This window comes from Dunckerocampus dactyliophorus, chromosome 6 (genome assembly GCF_027744805.1).
Source record: "Dunckerocampus dactyliophorus isolate RoL2022-P2 chromosome 6, RoL_Ddac_1.1, whole genome shotgun sequence".
NCBI classification, from domain to species: domain Eukaryota; kingdom Metazoa; phylum Chordata; class Actinopteri; order Syngnathiformes; family Syngnathidae; genus Dunckerocampus; species Dunckerocampus dactyliophorus.
The window spans coordinates 26,127,071-26,146,190 of record NC_072824.1 but is presented as its reverse complement, the minus strand read 5'-3'; the positions used below and the strand labels follow the sequence as shown (position 1 = coordinate 26,146,190).

The 19,120-nt window shown below is 38.3% G+C and overlaps 1 protein-coding gene across 7 annotated transcripts in view; it reads left to right on the top strand.

Moving 5' to 3' along the window:
* Positions 1-19,120, top strand: part of tenm3 (teneurin transmembrane protein 3) — a 247,966-nt gene that overhangs the window by 76,598 nt on the left and 152,248 nt on the right. For 2 of the 7 annotated variants that reach the window (XM_054779776.1, XM_054779775.1), the window contains exon 1: positions 3,129-3,545. The exons of the other annotated variants lie outside the window; for them this stretch is intronic. The gene's annotated coding sequence lies outside the window, so the exon portion shown is untranslated. Of the gene's footprint in view, positions 1-3,128; positions 3,546-19,120 lie in introns of those variants that run through there. 7 annotated transcript variants of the gene reach the window in all.

The window sequence follows — 19,120 nt, the reverse complement described above, 5'->3', positions numbered from 1 at the left end:
GCCCTCGTCAAGCAGCGTTTCTTTTGCAATCTCCTGGATGGGAGTAAGTGAAGTCCTGATGATTCCGCTGTCTTCACCACTTTATGCAGGGATTTCCAGTCCGAGACATTGCAAGCTCCTGACCACACAGAGATGCAGTTGGTTAATATAATGTACGGTAGAAGGAGGTGAGGATTTCTCTGGTTATATAATCGGAGAAAATAATACATGTTAGACATAAATAAGATAACATAGCCTCACATGTTAGCAGGTCCTTGTTTTTTTCTGGACAGTGTACTTCCACCGTTACATTACAATTACAACTGTATACCATTACAATTGTAATGGAGGCTTGACATGGCTTTACACTCATACTGCCCAATATTGTAGACAGAATAAGGGTTAATAAGCCATGTAAGACTGAAATAAAACTCCTGCTCGAGGAGTGTCACAGTCAATTTGTTCCCAGGGGAACCTTAGTGACAGTCTAGTTTCTGTCTCACTGACCACCGACATCTATTGGCCAATGTACAATACAGTACTATATTCACAATTCGAATGCTTTTTCTGCCTTGTATTTTAGTTTCTTTAGTTTGTTCATTTAGCCATTTTTATGCTTGAAAATGATTAATTTAGGCTAAGAATAAGTACAATTGGCTTAAATATGCATTTTTATTAACTAATAATAGGCCGTATTAATTTCCATAATATAGGATTAAATGTAATAAATTGCATATTTTCATAGGAAACCTGTTTGTGACTTTCTAAATATGGTTTTTAACATTATAAGAGCCCTGTAGACATGAAAAAGCACGCCTATATTCACCTTTATACTTCTATTATTTAGTGTTTACAACATACTACACCAGGGTGAGGAGCTCGGTTATCCGGGAGGAGCTCAGAGTAGAGCCGCTGCTCCTTCACATCGAGAGGAGCCAGCTGAGGTGGCTCGGGCATCTAGTCCGGATGCCTCCCGGACGCCTCCCTGGTGAGGTGTTTCGGGTATGCCCAGCCGGGAGAAGGCCCCGGGGAAGACCTAGGACACGCTGGAGGGATTATGTCTCACAGCTGGCCTGGGAACGCCTTGGTGTCCTCCCGGTGGAGCTGGAGGAGGTGGTCGGGGACCGGGAAGTCTGAGCTTCCCTACTGAGACTGCTGCCCCCGCGACCCGGACCCAGATGAGCGGAGGAAAATGGAATGGAATGGAATGGAACATACTACACAACTCTAGCTAGCAGGCTTTTCTAAACTAATTTGCCCCTTCCACATGGAATGGGAGGATAACTTTTTTTCACTTTATCGTGTCGGACATGCCATGGCTGACTTCATACAATGTTAAGGTAATGTTATGTAAGGTAATGTCTCAATGTTTTGTGTCATTACTCCTGCCTATTGACCGGACTACTATACGTCACTTATATTTCAATATGTTCTGACTAATTAATTAATTCATAGTGACCGTAGCCTACCACAAAACAATGATCATTTAGCAATTAATTAATTTTCTGAAAAAAAAACACGATATTGCGAGGGATGACTTTATTGTATTTTTATTTATTTATTTTTAATATTTAATATGAATTATATTTGGAAACAATGCATTACAGTAATGTAGCATTGATTTATTTATTGATTAATATAATACGTCATTAACTTTTTAACATTAATTGCATCATTATTATACAATTTAAAAAAAAAAATCTATAATGTGTGTATATTATATGTCCAGACTTTAGGGACACCCTGTAAAATAGCTACACACCACCACTCCACCACTGAATTCATTGTACATGCTTACATGTCTGCAGGAGACCTATACCAGGGGTATGCAAACTTTTTGCATACTGAAAAGTTAAATAATGCATGAATGGGGCGTTTTGCCTAGAAACTAGGCAAAAATTTATCCAATATGCTAAGAAGTTCTGTATACATTAATACAAAAATTGAAAAACAGCCTGCATGTCTGCTTTGTTTTATTACTATCGACAGTACATTTCAATGTTTTTTTTATTAGTAAATTTTTTTTAGGTCTTTATTTAATCCATTCCCTAATTTTACTCCACATATTGACATGATAAATGTTTTTTTTTGCCTTGTGTGAGCGTACGTTCTCTTGTTGAAAACAATATTGCACATTATTGGGTAGCAGTTTGTGCAAGTTTGTGAAAATAATAAAGGTTTTGTGCGTTCTCTAACTTACTTCCAACATGATGTATTATCATTACTGACCTTTTTTTGTAGTACAAGTAGTGAATGAAGTGAACTTTTGTAATTAGTTCCCTATGTCCCCTTACAACAGACGAGTGTGATACACAGCATTTTGATATCGATGTGATACCAGGTAAATACAACGCCAATATCGCCATTACTTTTCAAGATCATTGAATGATTTTGTGGTTTTTGCCTTTAAGTTGTTGATCATGATTATAATCAGAAGAAAACACAATATTTTCGGCAAACAAAAAAATACCAACAATCCTTCTAGTGAACAATTTAACAATGTATAAATACAGCACTATGAAACACTGTAATAATATCAACAAAATAATACAAGCATTCCCTTTTATTGAATAACTAAACAAAAGCAAAAACTACTATTGGCTCTCATTCAAATCCCTACTGTGCCCAAGGACTTATTTGTAAACAATATATAAATATATACAAAATATTTGAACAACACAACAAAAAGAAAAAAAAAATGTTTTCCTGTCATTTAAAAAAATGTATTTTTAGAAAATGTGCTACGGGGGCAATTATAAAAATGAACTACGGGCCACAAAAGGACCCCGGGCTGCTCTTTGGTCACCCCTGGCTGACTGTGTGTATTCCTCTCTCATTTATCTCTTTTTTTTTTTTTTAGTTTACACAGCTGCTTCCAAACACACACACCAATCTAGTGGTGTCTGTGCAAAAGAGTGAAAAGACAGAAATGTTAAAAAATCGGGTGGGCATTTGCGCACAGTGTATCTTCTGACTGTGTGTGTGTGCGTGTATGCGCGTGTGTTTTACAAAGAGGGGAAAAAGAGAGCGATGCCTCCGAATGCACAAAACAGACATTCTACTCCGATCATTCAGCGCCCCGCCCCCCTCGCAGCTAACCAATCACTGCCCTCCTTCAGCTCCTCTGTCTTTGTGGCTCCACCCCTTGCCTCGCTCGACCATCACAACTCACCAAGGCAACACGCACACACACACACACACACACACACACACACACACACACATACACGCGCAGCTGTACTGGTGGAAGCAGGCGTGGACGCACACACTCACGCGCGCACACACACACACACCGGTTAGTAAAGGTTGCGGCATCGGCGCGTAGAGAAAAAAGGATTTCGTTACGAGTAGAAAAGAAGACAAGGCAGTGGAGAGATCCAACATGTCCTGGTTATTTTTGTTAGAAGTGTAGTCAGTCCTTACACGCCGACAGACGTGTTGGGTGTTTTTTCAAGAGAAGAATAAGACAAAAGGACCACACGGAGGTGTGTTTTTTCATGAAAGGATCTTATGCGATTTCTAGAAGGCTTCACAGCACAACAAACTGGAGTCCTCACACCCAGCAGGTAAAGACTTTCTTCAATGGCAGCATTCATGCTACTCTCCTTCGTTACATCCTGACTCATTGACCACCGAACTGTTTCAGCAATTGTTTTCTATGTTTTTCCTCATTTACTTGTGTTTGGATTTTGTGACTAAATGATCAGGGTTGTCCAAACTTTTCCCATTTGGAAGGTTGTGGGGGGCAGTTCGATATTGACATTTTCAAACCAATCCAGTGTGGGATTAAAAAGAAAAAACAGCAGCAAAACATGTCAGATTTGTGTTGCAGGTTACAAGGAAACAAAACATGTGAATCACAATTTCCTCGCCTGGAATTGAGATGTGATTCTTTTCACAGCACACACGTACACACACACGCACACACCATGTTCAGAGCCATGTGCTTACGTTTGAAATAAATCACAACATATTTTAAATTATCATCATTATTAGTATTATTCCACTCCTCACTGTCTTGTTCTACTTTAAAAGAAACTTCCCAATGGTCATTCGTCATGGGATGTCCCGGACGCACAGCGGACTTTCTTGACAGAAACGAAAGACTGAAAATAACCTATCAAGTCAAAAACACGGCACACTCGCTCACTCATTAAGACACAAACTAAAGACATTTCTAAAGAAAAGTTAATTATGTATTAATTATGTGTTATATCAATCATGCAATTGTCGATGAAAGATAAAAAGTTCAGCCGTGAGTGCGTAGAATTAGGGCAGTGGAGCCAACTCGCCCTGGTCAGCGAGGCTCGCTGGTCGGTGTGTCGGCCGTCATGAGTGCTTGAGTTAAAAGGAAGCATTTGTGATGCAGCTTGTTGGATAAAAAAAAATAAAAAAGGTCCGCATTTTGGCGAGATTGCACATTTTCTTCCCCGTTTTTTAATGCAGTCCTACTTGTGAGCATCCTATATATATTAAATGTACGTATTTTAGGGGTGGCAGACACAATCACCCAAAACCAACATGGCACCCCATCGACACCAAATTATAAGAGGATGCATGAAAATCATCAAATAAGCTGTAAGAGGAAGAAGGTCGTCGGCCATTTTGGTTTGGAGGCGCATATTTTCAGGGATTTGGGCCATTTTTTTTTCTATGTGGCTCAAATACTTTTTCATAATCTTCTCATGCGGATCATGTTTAGTTTTATTTTGACATTATGCCGTGGGCCAATAAAAGAACGAGCTGTGGGCCACACTTTGGACACCCCGGAAAGAGAGGCTAAGTGATGCAGTGAGGGGGAAAAAGCCTTTTTTCATCCTAGCTAAGCTTTGTGCGTTTTATCTTCTTAGATCAGGGGTGTCCATTTCCAATGAGGGCTGCACACATGACAATTAAAGGATGGAGGGGGCCACTTTGATACATGTTGTACATTAAAACCAACCCAGTATTAAACTGTCCGAACAGAACATCAACATATTACTTTTCTGTAATAAGTAAAAATAAATAATTTAATGTCAAATATTATATCTCATTAATAGTGAATGTATTTTACTTTTACAACAAAAATGGCCCCCATCTGCACTTTGGACAACCCTTGAGTAAAATCTTTTTTTTTTTACTTTACAGTGTTTAACAGCTATATTCTTGGTGCAAACTTTCTTCGCGTAGTGCTGGTAGTTGCAGCAGTTTCATTCAATTTACCCCGCTGCAGGGGTGTCCAAAATGCGGCCCGGGGGCATTGTCTTAGTCAATTCATCTGAAGCTTGTTGTTTTGATTAATTGAGAAAGCGGTTGGGCCCTAGACAGACCCAAATCTGTATGAACCAAACACAATCTGCAAGTGGTTTGGTCCGCAACATATACTGTAAGAAAATAGGCAAAAATGTTGATCATTGTTTTCCAAAGTCACAGCTGATATGTGTGAATATCTTGTTTTGCTTAAAGCACATAGATAATAGGTCTGCTGTCATAGATAATTAAGGAAATTAAAACATATTTACATATGTGAGGCTGAAATCAGAGCATATTCACATTTTTAAATCCAAAAAAGATTAATGGAATACCAAAATAGTTCTCGATTAATTGGATTATCGATTAATCATTAATTAATCCACTAATTGTTGCAAGGCTGGGTTTATACAGTATACTGTACTTTATTATTCCAGCCACTGAAATTAATTAATTAGAGAACTAAAAAAAAAAAATACAAAAAGGGGAAAAAGGGGATCAAAAAGTCGCAATGTAATGACAAACAGTTGAAATAGTAATACTAATGATGCTAATGACAATGCGTTTTGTTGCCTATGACTAGGATTTGTTGTAGCCTCTAACCCCCAACAACACTCCTCTCCCCCCCAAGACGGTCAAGCTAATTTTAATGTCCATGCAGCGCCAGATCACATGTATTTTAAGGATATATTTTCTGTAGAAACATTGTTATTTTACTAAAAATGTACATCGTCTTATCTTATTGATCCTATTTACATCACAGCAGGTCATTTCTGTCTCTCCATGACCACATTTACGGGTTACCATCTGTTCGAGGAGCGATCATGTTAATTAAGTGACACCTTTGACTTTGTGGGTTATTTTTGGGGTCTTTCCGTTGCTTTCTAATATGGACGTTTGTGAAATGTAATTGCGGAGGAGCGATTGCAATACAGTCGGCTACGCTGCACGTGTGCACCCCAAATGTAACTGCGGAGGAGTGATTGCAACACAGCCGGCTAAACCTTTTTGCACACAAAAATGCTCTTAACATGTAAGTGTTCTTCAAATCAGTGAAAAAGATCCTAAATTGATCGCACTTATACTGAGCGAATAAAGCCTTGGACTTAAATACATACTGTATATTTATGTGTGACAGTTCATCACCATGACAGCTGTGGTTGGACTGCATTTAACGGCTTAAAAGTCGGGAAAGCCTTCAGTGTTTCTTTTAGCGCAGTGTGTGTTTTTAGTGGCGCACTGATGTGTGTGTGTGTGTGTGTGTGGTGAGGTGAAGGTAAGGGTGGACGCTGTGCTGCTGATCAGACGCAGAGAAAGAAGACGGGCTTTTCTGTTTGCCTAATGATTTCCAGACACACACATTTGCATTCCATTGCCGTGTGTGTGAGAGTGTGCCCGCCTCCCCCCTCTTTTACCTTTTCATTTTGAAACATACATTTTAAGACACTGCTAAAATGTGTGTGTGTGTGAGAAAGAAAGTCACGGCAGGAAGTAGGTGATGGATTAAAGGAATTAAACTGTCACAGTGAACAGAAACATGCTTAGAGAGACACATCGTAAAGACAGGAGGGCAAAGATAGTACTTTTGAGACGATGAACATGTGTAACTGATTAAGATTCCAAGGGGCCTATTGAGCATGATAAGATGTCGGTTAAAATTATATATACACTTCTACCCCTAAGACGTCACAACACTTTAAAGGAAAACTGCAGTAAAAAAAAAAAATTCCCATCATCCACAATCCTTATGTCAGACATGAACACATGTCTTTCTCTGTTCTGTGCGTTGTAAAGATATAAAAACAGATAAAAAGAGACAACTCATTACTGCACGTAATGGGACGCGCCTATGTCGCCTACAAAGACCGCTATTAAAACACCTCCAAAAAAACCTCCAACAAGGTTTTATAGTTTGAAATAGATGCTGTAACCATGTAGGAACAGGTTCAGTCATGGTAACATGTCATACTTACAGTATTTTGCCGTATTTTGGTCCTTTTAAGGATTACCGGGACGTCCTTCCTGGGCGCATTGATTTCACATAGCAACATAGAAACGAACGCTTACACATAGCGTTAACTTTTCCAAACTCAAAAATAAAAACAGCAGCAGTAGCAGCAGCTCCAATATTGCATTACCTTTCGGTAGTGGCCTGAGGCACCGTGAGCGTGGCGCTGATGCGCTGCAGGCGAGTGTGTGGTGAAGCTAGTCAATAGCCGGCTGGTAGCTAGCAAGGCAAGGTGTCAATACAAAAGTATCATTGTTCGATTGGTGTAAAAATGTTAATGATAATAATAAAAAAGCACTCACAGAGCGCCATAGTTCCCCCCATATTGTGATTTATGCCATAAATATTAGTCCTACATTTATTTTATCTATATATTTAGATTCTTTGACCATGAAAACATACGATTATCAATTGGATTCATCATGCTATCAATATTAGCTCAGTAGTTATTCACAAAAATTGCATTTTCCGTAATGGCGGTTTTCTCCTGGACCCAGCTCCATAGTTTTTGAAGATACACAAATCCAGATTCGGCATTGTCTTGGCTATATATAATGGTGTATGTTGCATGCTTATAGCTTCATTCGTTGGCTTCCAACGGTCCCCTGTTCGTTCATATTTCATATCCGGAATGATTCTATAATCTGGATCGGTCCTTGGTAGGTAGGTAGGTAGGAAGGATTGGTAGAACCTCTTGGAAACTTGTCCTGTATTTTTTTTCCAAGTGCTCTGACCATTTTTTGTAGAGTTATATGCACAAATGCCAAAAAATGGTCCTATTTAACAATGTTAAAGAATCCTTTCAAAAATTCCTGGATCCAGACGGTGATCCGGATCACCCCCCAAATTTAATCAGTTCATCCATATCCTATTTCCGACGATGCCTGAAAATTTAATCCAAATCCAGGGTTTCCGCTACATGTAATTGATCGTGGCGGCCCGCCACTCCAAAATAAAAGCCGCCGCACCCTAAAAATGAACTTGAAAACAATGTGAAGTAATATATTGTATGTAGTGTACATGCTACATACTGTAGATACATATATAGATTATTATTTAAGCACACATTGACCACAATTAGTTCGAAAACAATTTAAAATATCATAAAAAATGTTTCACCTCGCTCACACTCGTTTCACACTCCAGCAGGTACTGTTGCTCATATGCTAGTGGTAGCTCACCAGCTGATGTTGAGTAGTTCACCAAAGAATATTTGTTCCACCTCTTAGTAGTTTTATAATAGTGCTATTCAAACATCCATCCATCCATTTTCTATACCGCTTATCCTCTTTAGGGTCGCGGGGGCATGACACCTGTATTTAATGACAAATGAGCACACTGAGTGGAGATGTACTTAAACTACAATTAAACTATGATTAAATGTTGGCAGTCACATACTGTAAAAGAGCTCACCTCTCCTTTCTTTTTGTCTAAGTAGATTTAATAATACTGCAAGGTGGATAGACCTGTGCTATCATAACCCTGGATTCTCAGTTTATACTCTTTATACAGGACACATTTCTATAGCAAATGTATTTAAATTATTTTATTTTGTTAATTGTGTTATTTTGAACTTAAAAATAAAAACGCAGCAGTGGCATGGCACATCGGCATGGCACAGTGGCATGGCACAGCGGCGGCACTCCCATGCAGCCCACCACCACAGCTTCACAAAATCCTAGGGAAAACCCTGAAATCCATTCAGAACCGGCAAAAACACTGGCGGAGGTAACAATGTTGCTGTAGCTTGGTTAATATTAACGTCACATTGTATGTGAATGAACATTGTTGGGGCTTTTTTCGTTTTTTTCACAAGGCTTTATAGGTGGAATAAGTGTTTCCCATCATGTGCATTAGTAGCTGTGTCTTTTTTAGCTGTTTTTATAGCTTTAGAAGTCATAGAAAAGCGACTTAAGGACTGTGGATGATGGGCAAAATTCCAAAAAAAGTACATTTAAAAAAAAAAAAGAGTTAGAATGTGTTCTATTGCCTTGACTTGACTTCAAGTGTCTAAGTGATGTATAGAAATTTGCACATTCCTGATTGCTAAAAACTATAGAAGTTAATACAGACGCTGGGACGGGAATTAAAAAAACGTGTGTTGTCCGTTTGACTAACCGAAGAACAACTGACAGGGACCACCATAACGAGTCACCAGGTCAGCGCAAAAAGAACTTTGCTTTTATAGGATAAACAATCATACATGTCTGTCAGGGAGATTTATATTTAGGCTTTTTTCCCCTCTTCTCTGGAATGTTTTAGTGGATTAGGAGATTCGGACCAACCACTGGGAGAGACAATAGAATCAGTCAAGCATAGAAAGCAGCTGCATTCCACTGCCAGATACGATTGTAAAAAAAATAATTCAATAAAAAAACACAATCACAATAACAAAGTAGTGATTTCATTCATCTGGAAATAGAACAACACATTAATGTCAGTTGTAACTGCTGATTGTGTTGTTCCTGTTGTGGAGATCACTCACACTGTTATAAGTCCGCAGCCGTAATTAATTAAGATATTGTCTTCACGCTTGACAGAATCATCGACAAGAGGGGACATGCATAATGCTTATTGAATGGAGGATGATGGCTAAATATTTTCTTTCTGACTGAAAATGACTTGTTCGGGCAGGATGTACTTTATTTGACAGTTCTTGCACGCACCACAGTGATGTAGTGTTGGGCATGTTACTTTAAAAAAGTAATTAGTTATAGTTACTAGTCACTTTCCGCAAAAATGATAATTAGTAACGGAATTAGGGTAATTTATTGTGTTGCTTTTAAAAAAAAATACATCAAAAAAATCATATTTTTGAATGGGTTTCACAGCCTGGTTGCGTAGAATAGTGGCATGTGCCGTTGAGAAATGTTCGGTGAGATTAGAGTTACCCACGACGTGCCCGGACAAACACTTTGCGCTAGGACGTAATATAAACTTCACATGTCTTCTCTTGCCATTTATATCAATGACGTTGAAGCATTGCCTGTACTTCCATCCTCAAAACGGCAGTTTTAATTCGTCGACCGCTCCAGCTCGCCATTGTTGCATCGAGTTCTCTTCTGTGGATGAGGTTTGTAACAACAGCAACATACTGCAACTCTGGCACTGATTGGCTTACCATGAAGTTATATTCTACCTTTAGCCAATCATCATTACTCCTGTCACAATAACCTTAACAACGCTGTTAGTCCCAACACTGGTTACACGCTGAAACTATATCTAATACATATTTGTACATAGTTATATGTGTTTCCATTTTTACCTTAACTTCCCGTCTTTGTGCCCGCATTCTGATGCTGCGTATAAATGCAGAAAAGGGCACGTTTGATAACATTGGCGTGTGTGTTGTTGTCGTGTACGGCACAGTCTAATGTCACATTAAGTTATGCTAGTGTGCTGTTTACGCAAGCAGGTTCCTTTATTCCATTCATAACCCTCGTTTGTTTAAGCTGTTGATTGGTTTCATCCCTGAATGCTGCACTTTGTGTAGCGGCGTTTTCATGGCGGTGTTTGTGTGCAACATTGATGACTGGGTTACTGATGATTCTTTGTCAAGTTGTTACAGACCACATTTTACCTCATTGTATCCCAGCCATTTTTCAAAAGACAACCCCTTCAGTACCAGCCATTTTAGACGATCTTGAACGATTTTTCAAGGCACACAGAATATTGTGTTCTTTGGCTATATAAACATGGCACCTACTGAAAGAAAGATCAGACTCTTGTCTTTCATCAGAAAAAAAAATGTCTGTTTCTACCTTTTTCCGTTCTTTAGCAATCAGCAGTAGAACATAGGTAAGTTTCAGGAGAATATCTTCCACTTGACACAAATGTTATGCTTTTGTGACAACTCAAATATCAAAGTAAAATATCAAATATATAAAGGTAACAAATATATCCCATAAGACTTTAATTTAAGAGCTGATATCTAGCAACTTCCATGGTTTTCTTGATAATAACCAAAATCACTTAAGTCCTTACATGAATGACTATAGCATTGTACTGCCAAAAAATTTAACTCTTATGAGCTATTTTTGTTGTCATTGTTATATTTGTCCAAACAAAGGTACCTTTAGTTGTATCAGGCATTAAAATGAAGAAGAAACTGAAGAAACAAGGGTGGTCTGATATTTTTTTCCATGACTGCATGCGTGTAAATTGTTATTTGAATTACACCACGCAAGCAGTGTGGATTATGTAGACGCGGCTCAGAGAAACGCCTTCCCAAGTGAATAATGGCAATTAAAGCGATACGGGGAGGGTTGTCGGAGCAGAATCTAATCTGAAAATTACAACAGTTAGTTTTATTACAAATGTTGATCCAAAATCGGAGGAGAGCGTCAACGCGGAACTCGCAAGAGGGTTTTTTGGGGTCGAAACCTGCCGACTTAGCATACAGTGGCTTCTCGACACAGCAGCCTAATTCAGGCTTTTTTAGAGTGCCAACATTTTGTAGGGGCCTCTCAATTACCCATGTTTCTTCACTATTCGCGAGTGGTCTCGGAAGAAAAACCATCGCAAATAGCATCAATCTACTGTACTATATATCCCGTTTAAGTAAAATGCACATGTAAAGGGTTTAGACAGACACACACACACACACACACACACACACACACACACACACACACACTCACTCACATGTAAACGATCAGTGCCATGACCCAGTGTTTTAGGTGAGGATGTTTTTATCCTGTGGAGGCATTTGCAGACGATGCTCGACGACAAAGGGGACAGTTTGTGTGTCAGACAATATGAACGGTCAACCACCACATCACCTGCTGGATCCCACCAGCCCTGCGTACGCACACATACTTCTGCTGAGTTCCGCGAGTGTGTGCGCACATTCACTGGTGTGATCATGCGTTAGTGGCAGGAACGCACTCGGGTTGACGCGTGGAACAAACGCGGCATCATAAATGTATACAAGCACCCTCGCAACGTCGTGGCTGGTCTTTCGTTTCTTGTATGGATTTGCAGCCTGAAATTGTTGCTTCGTACATGATTGTGTGTTAAGATAGTTGACTTTCCCATCCGTTCGTCATTCCTGTATCTTTTCTTTTGTTATCTCTGTTACTCTGCAGGCTGTCTTGACCCATCCCCCCCAAAAGACGCATACGTGCATGCATGTAAATACATTTTACACACACCTAATGTATCTCACACAGGCCTTGTTGCTAGGAGATGTTGGAGTGTGTTTGTGGGGAGACAGAAATGTACAGTGGAATGTGTGTGTGTGTGTGTGTGTGTGTGCGTGCGTCTGTGTGTGTGTGTGTCTTTTAAACCTAGAAAAATAGGGTTCAGGTTGTGAAGAAGTGAGTTAGTCACTCGCTTCAATCCAACATAAACTCAGTTATCGCTTTGTTTTAGTTCTGTTTTTCCTGCTTTATTGTTCGGCTGGTCTTCAGTGATTATTTGTTAAACATTCTTTCTTTAGCGATTCACGCACACAAAGATTTACACCAGTTCACCAACGCGCTGTTTCAAACATGCTTGCTTATGGACAATTCAGCATGTCTGAAAAGGAGTAGGAAGAAGCAGAACTTATTTAATCCGACCCCTTCTCCATGTCTCAGTAATTACTGATAATTTGTTCACTTCCTGTGTTTAAATGTTACCATTCACCAAGAATCGTGAATATATCAATCAACAGCTAAATATGCAGATAGATTATGCAGTGATGAAGAAAAAGAAAAGGAAGGAACGGAAGATGAAAAGGTGTTGAAAAAGTAAAAAAAAAAAAATGTATGGGTGAATAATACAACTACAGTAAATAAAATAATAAATAAATAAAAAAAATAAGGTCCATTACAATAAAGACATTAACGGTAATTGATGAAATAAGTTTCTAGGAGTAAAATAAAATGACAGTAATGAAGGAAAATAAAAGAAAAAGTTAAGTAAAAAGTGAATAAATACAAACATAAGAATAATAACAAAAATTAAACAACATGATAAATGGCAAAAAAATAAGGAAAGTGAAGATAAATGATTAAATAACTAAATAGGAGTAAATAACGGACAGAATATAGCTTGTGCAGTGATGAAGAAAAATAAGATCAAAAAAAGGGATAAGCGAACAAGAGTAACTAAAATGATGACATAAAACTGTATAAATGAATTTAAAAAATGGTGAAATGAAATAATAGATTCAAGATAAATGAATGAATAAATAAATGCTGGAATAAAAGACCTGACAGAAAAATTGTCCACCCAATTTCCGTACGGCTAGTCCACACTAGAGTCGTGGGTATGCTGGAGCCCCGGCTGTCTTCAGGGGAGAGGCGGGGTACGCCCTGGACTGGTCAGAAACACTGTATATTTTATAAATAGATGCAGGATATAGATGAATGATCAACGAGTGAAATGTACTGTTTTATTTAATCAAAGTTGGCATACAGTACATGCTTCTGGTAAATGTTGATCATGTATTGTCAAACTTAATGCTGCTGACGTGTCGTAAAAGCAGTACAGCGAGTCGACTTCCAATTCCACATCTTCTTGTTCAGCAAACCTTTGTGTTGTGGTGTTGTTGTAATCGATTGTTAATCACACAGAAGGAGTCTTACAGGATACGTAGTTCATTCTTGTACCACAGTAACACATATGCACTGTGTACAGTATGTCATAACCCTCTTTTCTAAAGCACTATCGGGTGTGTGTTTAACTGCCCAGTGTGATAGGAAAGCTCTTCAGGTAAAAGTGCAGCACAATCCTTTCTCATCACTAATTCAAAAGGAAGACTGACTTGTCATAAATGACTAAAGAACATGGTCAAAACATTGAAATCAATCATATATTCTGCAAAGTGCACAATGCATTTTTACAAACGACAGTGAACAAGGTCAGCTTGTGAGCAACATCCGTTTCAGAGTATTGTCACTGTGGAGTATCAACCGCACACAGACTGAACGGTGTCCCAGTAGATGTCTGCGTAAATTGGACAAGCGGAACAGCGGGCCAGCTCATTAGAAACACCAATGGTGTCATCACATCTCTATTATGGAACGCCAGAACACATTCTGAAGTGACACGCTGGGCCAGCAGCAAGCTGACACTGTTAAATTCTGTGTAAATAAGCAAAGCAGCATGATGGGTAAGTCGTTTTGACACAACTATTGTGCAGGCAAAAAGTACACTATTGAAACCAAACACAAAAAAATCAGAAAAAAAAGTTGACTAATTCGAATGTATGATCAAACTTTCAAGCATAGATGAAATTAAATAATGGGTGCAATTTACTACGTGTTTACTGCATGAATGCTTCTTTTTAACATATCATAAAAATGAACGTCATTTCTTTCTTTTTTGCTTTATAGTAATGTAATGTATTTACTGAAGTAACATTCTATTTAATAGCTTTTATACAGTCAAAAATGCCAATGATTTGGGCCATGTCTGTGTAAATTAGGCTGATTTCGTTGTATTCCGTACAGGCACGGCCAATGTGGCAGTTATTGTTTTTTCACAAAAGTGTTTAACAAACCTGTAGTGTCTCAGAAGATGACCATTTTGAACACCCACTTAGATAACCAAATATGGATCCCTACCCCAAAACAATGCTGAGGAACATTCACACTGTTATAAAACCATATTTTTTTTCTATTCAAGGTGATTACTCGGTTAGCGTCATTCATTTGTTCCAGAAGGTCTGACTCAAACCGAAACCCACGCTAACCCAATCAGTTTTTCCCATAAGAAATCATGCAAGTCCAATTGATCAGTTCTGTACACCCAAAAATGTTAACACAACAAACACTTTTATAGCTTCAAAACTATTTGACAAACATATAAATGTGTATAGATGACGAATGAACAGGATAAATGAACATTTAACGACACTTTTACCTTGATAACTGAAAGACAGTGACTTCCGGTGCTGGTGTCCATGCTAACGCGCTGCCAACAGTGACATTTTGTGACAAAAATACGAATAACACGACAAGATGCAAGCCATATTGTATGCTAACATAAACCAAAAAATACGCTAACAGAGGTTCCATTGTGTCATTATTGTTATTTCACCCCATTTTTGACACTCATCTACTTCCACAATCCTCAACCGATTCAACCATTCCAACATCAAAATGTCCAGCACATTGAGCACACGTTAACTGTCTATTAAAAAACTGTCCAAAAAATTCCAACATTTTTTTTGTAATTCCACATGTCCACCGCAAAATTCCCATGGAGAAGGATTGGACAGTTCAACATTTCCCAACTGATTCAAACAATCCCAAAACATTCAGTCCATTCAAGACATTTAGACTAAAAATATCCCGCATTAAAAAAAAAAACAACTCTCACTTTTCCCGAAATTCCATTTTTTTTTCACAATTCTTTTTAATTTTAAGAATTTTTTGCTACTTCCACATTTCTCTAACCGTTCCAACACCAAAATGTTCAGCTCATTCAGGACACAATGGCAATCTGCTAACACAGTCCATAACATTTCCACATTTTCGGTGGCTACGTTCCCATTGACAATTTATGTTCGATTTTGTACAAGTTTCACATTTGCCACATTTCTCGACTGATTCAAACCATTTCAACATGAACACATGTCGGACATGTAATATATGACAATACACCAATCCTTCGTTTATTGCCGTTAATAGATTCTGTCATAAGTGAATGTCTGCAAAATAGGGTTATTTTCTTATTTATATTATATTTTTATTTATAACTACAATATTTCTGTAGTTAGAGCATAGACAACCTTTTATCTGGCCTTTTAGATATGTTTCTGAAACATTATTCAAGCCCTCCAGATATGAAATAACATCCCTGTAGTCACCTTTACACTCGTATTGCCCAATATAGTCAACATAATAAGAGTAAGTAAGCCATTTAAGACATAAATAAGACTTGTGCTCGTTTGTGTTGATATAAATGTGTTCCCTAGGGGAGCAGACTGAGTGGAGGACAGGAAGTCAGGGGCTCAGAGTTGAGTTTCAGTTTGCTGTGGGTTACAGCCACAACAATAGCCAGTGTTTTCATGAGGGGTTTTATTAGGGATTATTGGGCCTGTTGTGAGATAATTCAAACCTGCAATGAAGGCCTGATGTTCTGGCGATCGAGTCTCCCCGAACATTACAGTAACATTATTGACACCGAGTGACTTGTGTAGAATGTGAATCAATGTGAATGCGTCTTTTGAATGTCTAATATTTGTATTTTAGCTCATTCAGCCATTTTTCTGCTTGAAAATTCTTCATTAAAAAAACCCTGTAACATCTGCTTAAATATGCATACGTTTTGACTAGTAACAGGTTATATTCAGCCACGAAACAGCATGATTTTAAATAAATGTATTTTTGAAAACCCGTGATCGAGTGAACCTGCGAAATTCAAACCGTGCAGTGGAAAAGGGACGACTGTACAACAACATTCCACAGATAACCCACGGAATCCCACAAAAAAATCACATTATTCCCGAAAATCCACATTTCCCATACCACAAATTCCCTTTGGTCTTAAAAATTGGTACTTCTTTTACATTTCTTAACTGATTCAAACAACTTGCAGCATCAAAACATTGAGGCTAACATGGATGTGAATATTCTCATTCACCCAGGCCGTAGTCTACTACTAGTCGACTAGACCTGTCCTACGTAGTCTTTGAGCATGAAATGATGAAGCCTGCTCAAACGTCTTCATAAAGAACCTGAACAGTGCAGTTGTGATCAATTCAACGCACTGAGAATTCCACTTAACAATTTTCCACATTACAAAAATTTGCGCTTTCCATATTGTCGGTACAGCATTCACACGCAATTTCTCCATAGACTCCCTAGTTATACTTGATGTACACCACCGTGTTATTAAAGATTTATACTTAAATCTCTAAAACATTTCATGTCATTGACATCCGTTTTAAGAGTATAATTGACTACATGCCCGATCACCAGAGCCACCATGACGCTAAGAAAGCAGACCCAAAGCAGCGCCCGGTAGGCCTCCCATTCCTAAACGTTTAGTCATCACTACCCAGTTTTTTTATCATCAGTGAGATAAAAGAAAAAAACAGAAGAGGACCTGAAGATTCAGATAAGTTCAGAGAGAAAAAAGGAGTGAGAAAAGGCTGGAAAAATGAGATGTTTGCTGACAAAGTGTGTCTTATCAGAGACCGAGTCCAGGTGGTTTGCAAACACCTCATTTGTGTTCTTTCTCTCGCTCGGTTGTCTTTCCTAAATCTTTCCTCAATCCGTTCTTCAATTTTCAGCCCCATTTTTCCATCCAACATGCACATTTTTAGTATGACCTCAATGTTATAAATTGCGCACCAGCTTTGACTGTTGATGCAGCTTTATCCAAAAGGCTGTACTTCCCCGAACATGAGCTGCATTACATCATGAGAGCAGTGTTGTAGCCATCACGGTGCGCCGCAGGAAAAAGTGCTGCTGAACCAGAGATGCTCGTGTTATACCAGGGTATAATGACAGACCAACTCAAAAAACGGAATTGAATTTAACAGGGTTTTACTGAATAAGGAACCGAGAATTGGACATGAATTAAGTATTCGGGATTTACAATTTTAAACTATGAACATCAAAGAGTATATGAACTTTGGTACAGTATTTCTTTATTCTTCCCTCCTTGAATCTGCTGGGACCGCCGCCGCACGGTTTACAATCAAACAAAAACACGACAAAACACCGGAATGTCTGATAAAATATCACTTTTCTGTAGTACTTTGTCATATAAAGCTTGCTTCTCCGTCCATCTTCGTCACATAGGAAACTATCTTTGTGAACAAACCCCCACTCTGCTTTGTATCAAAACCTCAATTTTGGGAGCTGATGTGATACAGTTCCTTGGATTATCGTAGTAACATGTATGCCATTGGAATCCACAGAACCTCTACTTTCAGAAACCATTGGAATTATTTTGATTAAACAAAAGCTCCAAGACCTATGGTCTTTTCAAAATAGCATTGCGCCAGCAACAATTTTGCTATTAAGGGGTCTTAATAAAATAACCTTGAAAAACTGGCCCAGCTGGATTAAGAAGTTTAATGGACTGTACTGTATATGGCCGTTAACGGAATTCTTGAAAATAATGTGTGAAAAGAATGCAATGTTGTCACCCTTCTTATACTTTTTAATTAAAGTCAGCACATGCAGTAAAAGCCATGATGTCAGCACCTTCACAGAGCTGATCAAATAGCACATGATCAAATAGCAAGTAAACTAGGTTACCAGTGTGGAAATATCACATCCTAGAGTTTTACTGTGCACGATACATAATGTTAATCATAATTAATCAAATTAAATCATTAACGAGAAACAGACCTTTACAACACATGAGGTCATGCACGCAAGAAGACGCAGAAGCTGATATCTTTAGTTAACCTCTTTTTAGTCTTATCTAGCTTCACTGGGAAATGAAGACAGACGAGGCGACAGCAAAATGAACCTCAAGCACCTGGTGGAGGGGAGTGGTGCTTCTTTGATAATGTGCATGTGTGTGTGTGTGTGTGTGTGTGTGTGTGTTCATTCTCAGAAAGCATACAACCAACATTTTAATTTGTATAGTAATCCCTCATTTATCGCAGTTAATTAGTCCCAGACCCGGCCGTGAAGTGAATTTCCATGAATTAAGATTCCTTATTTATAAACAGAATATTTTTGTAGTTAAAGCGTAGAAAACCTGTTTACAAGCTTTCGCACAAGGTTTTTAACATTATTAGATCCCTCTAGACATTAAATAACACCTGTATTGTCACCTTTCTACTTGTATTACCCAATATAATAGACGTAATAAGAGAAAATAAGATGTATGAAACGTAAATAAATAAATAATAAATAAATATATACATTAAAAATAAAAAAATAAGGCTCACACATGTTAGCATTGAGAGAGTTACTTGTTCCTTCTTTACTTCTGGTTTCTGAGCAG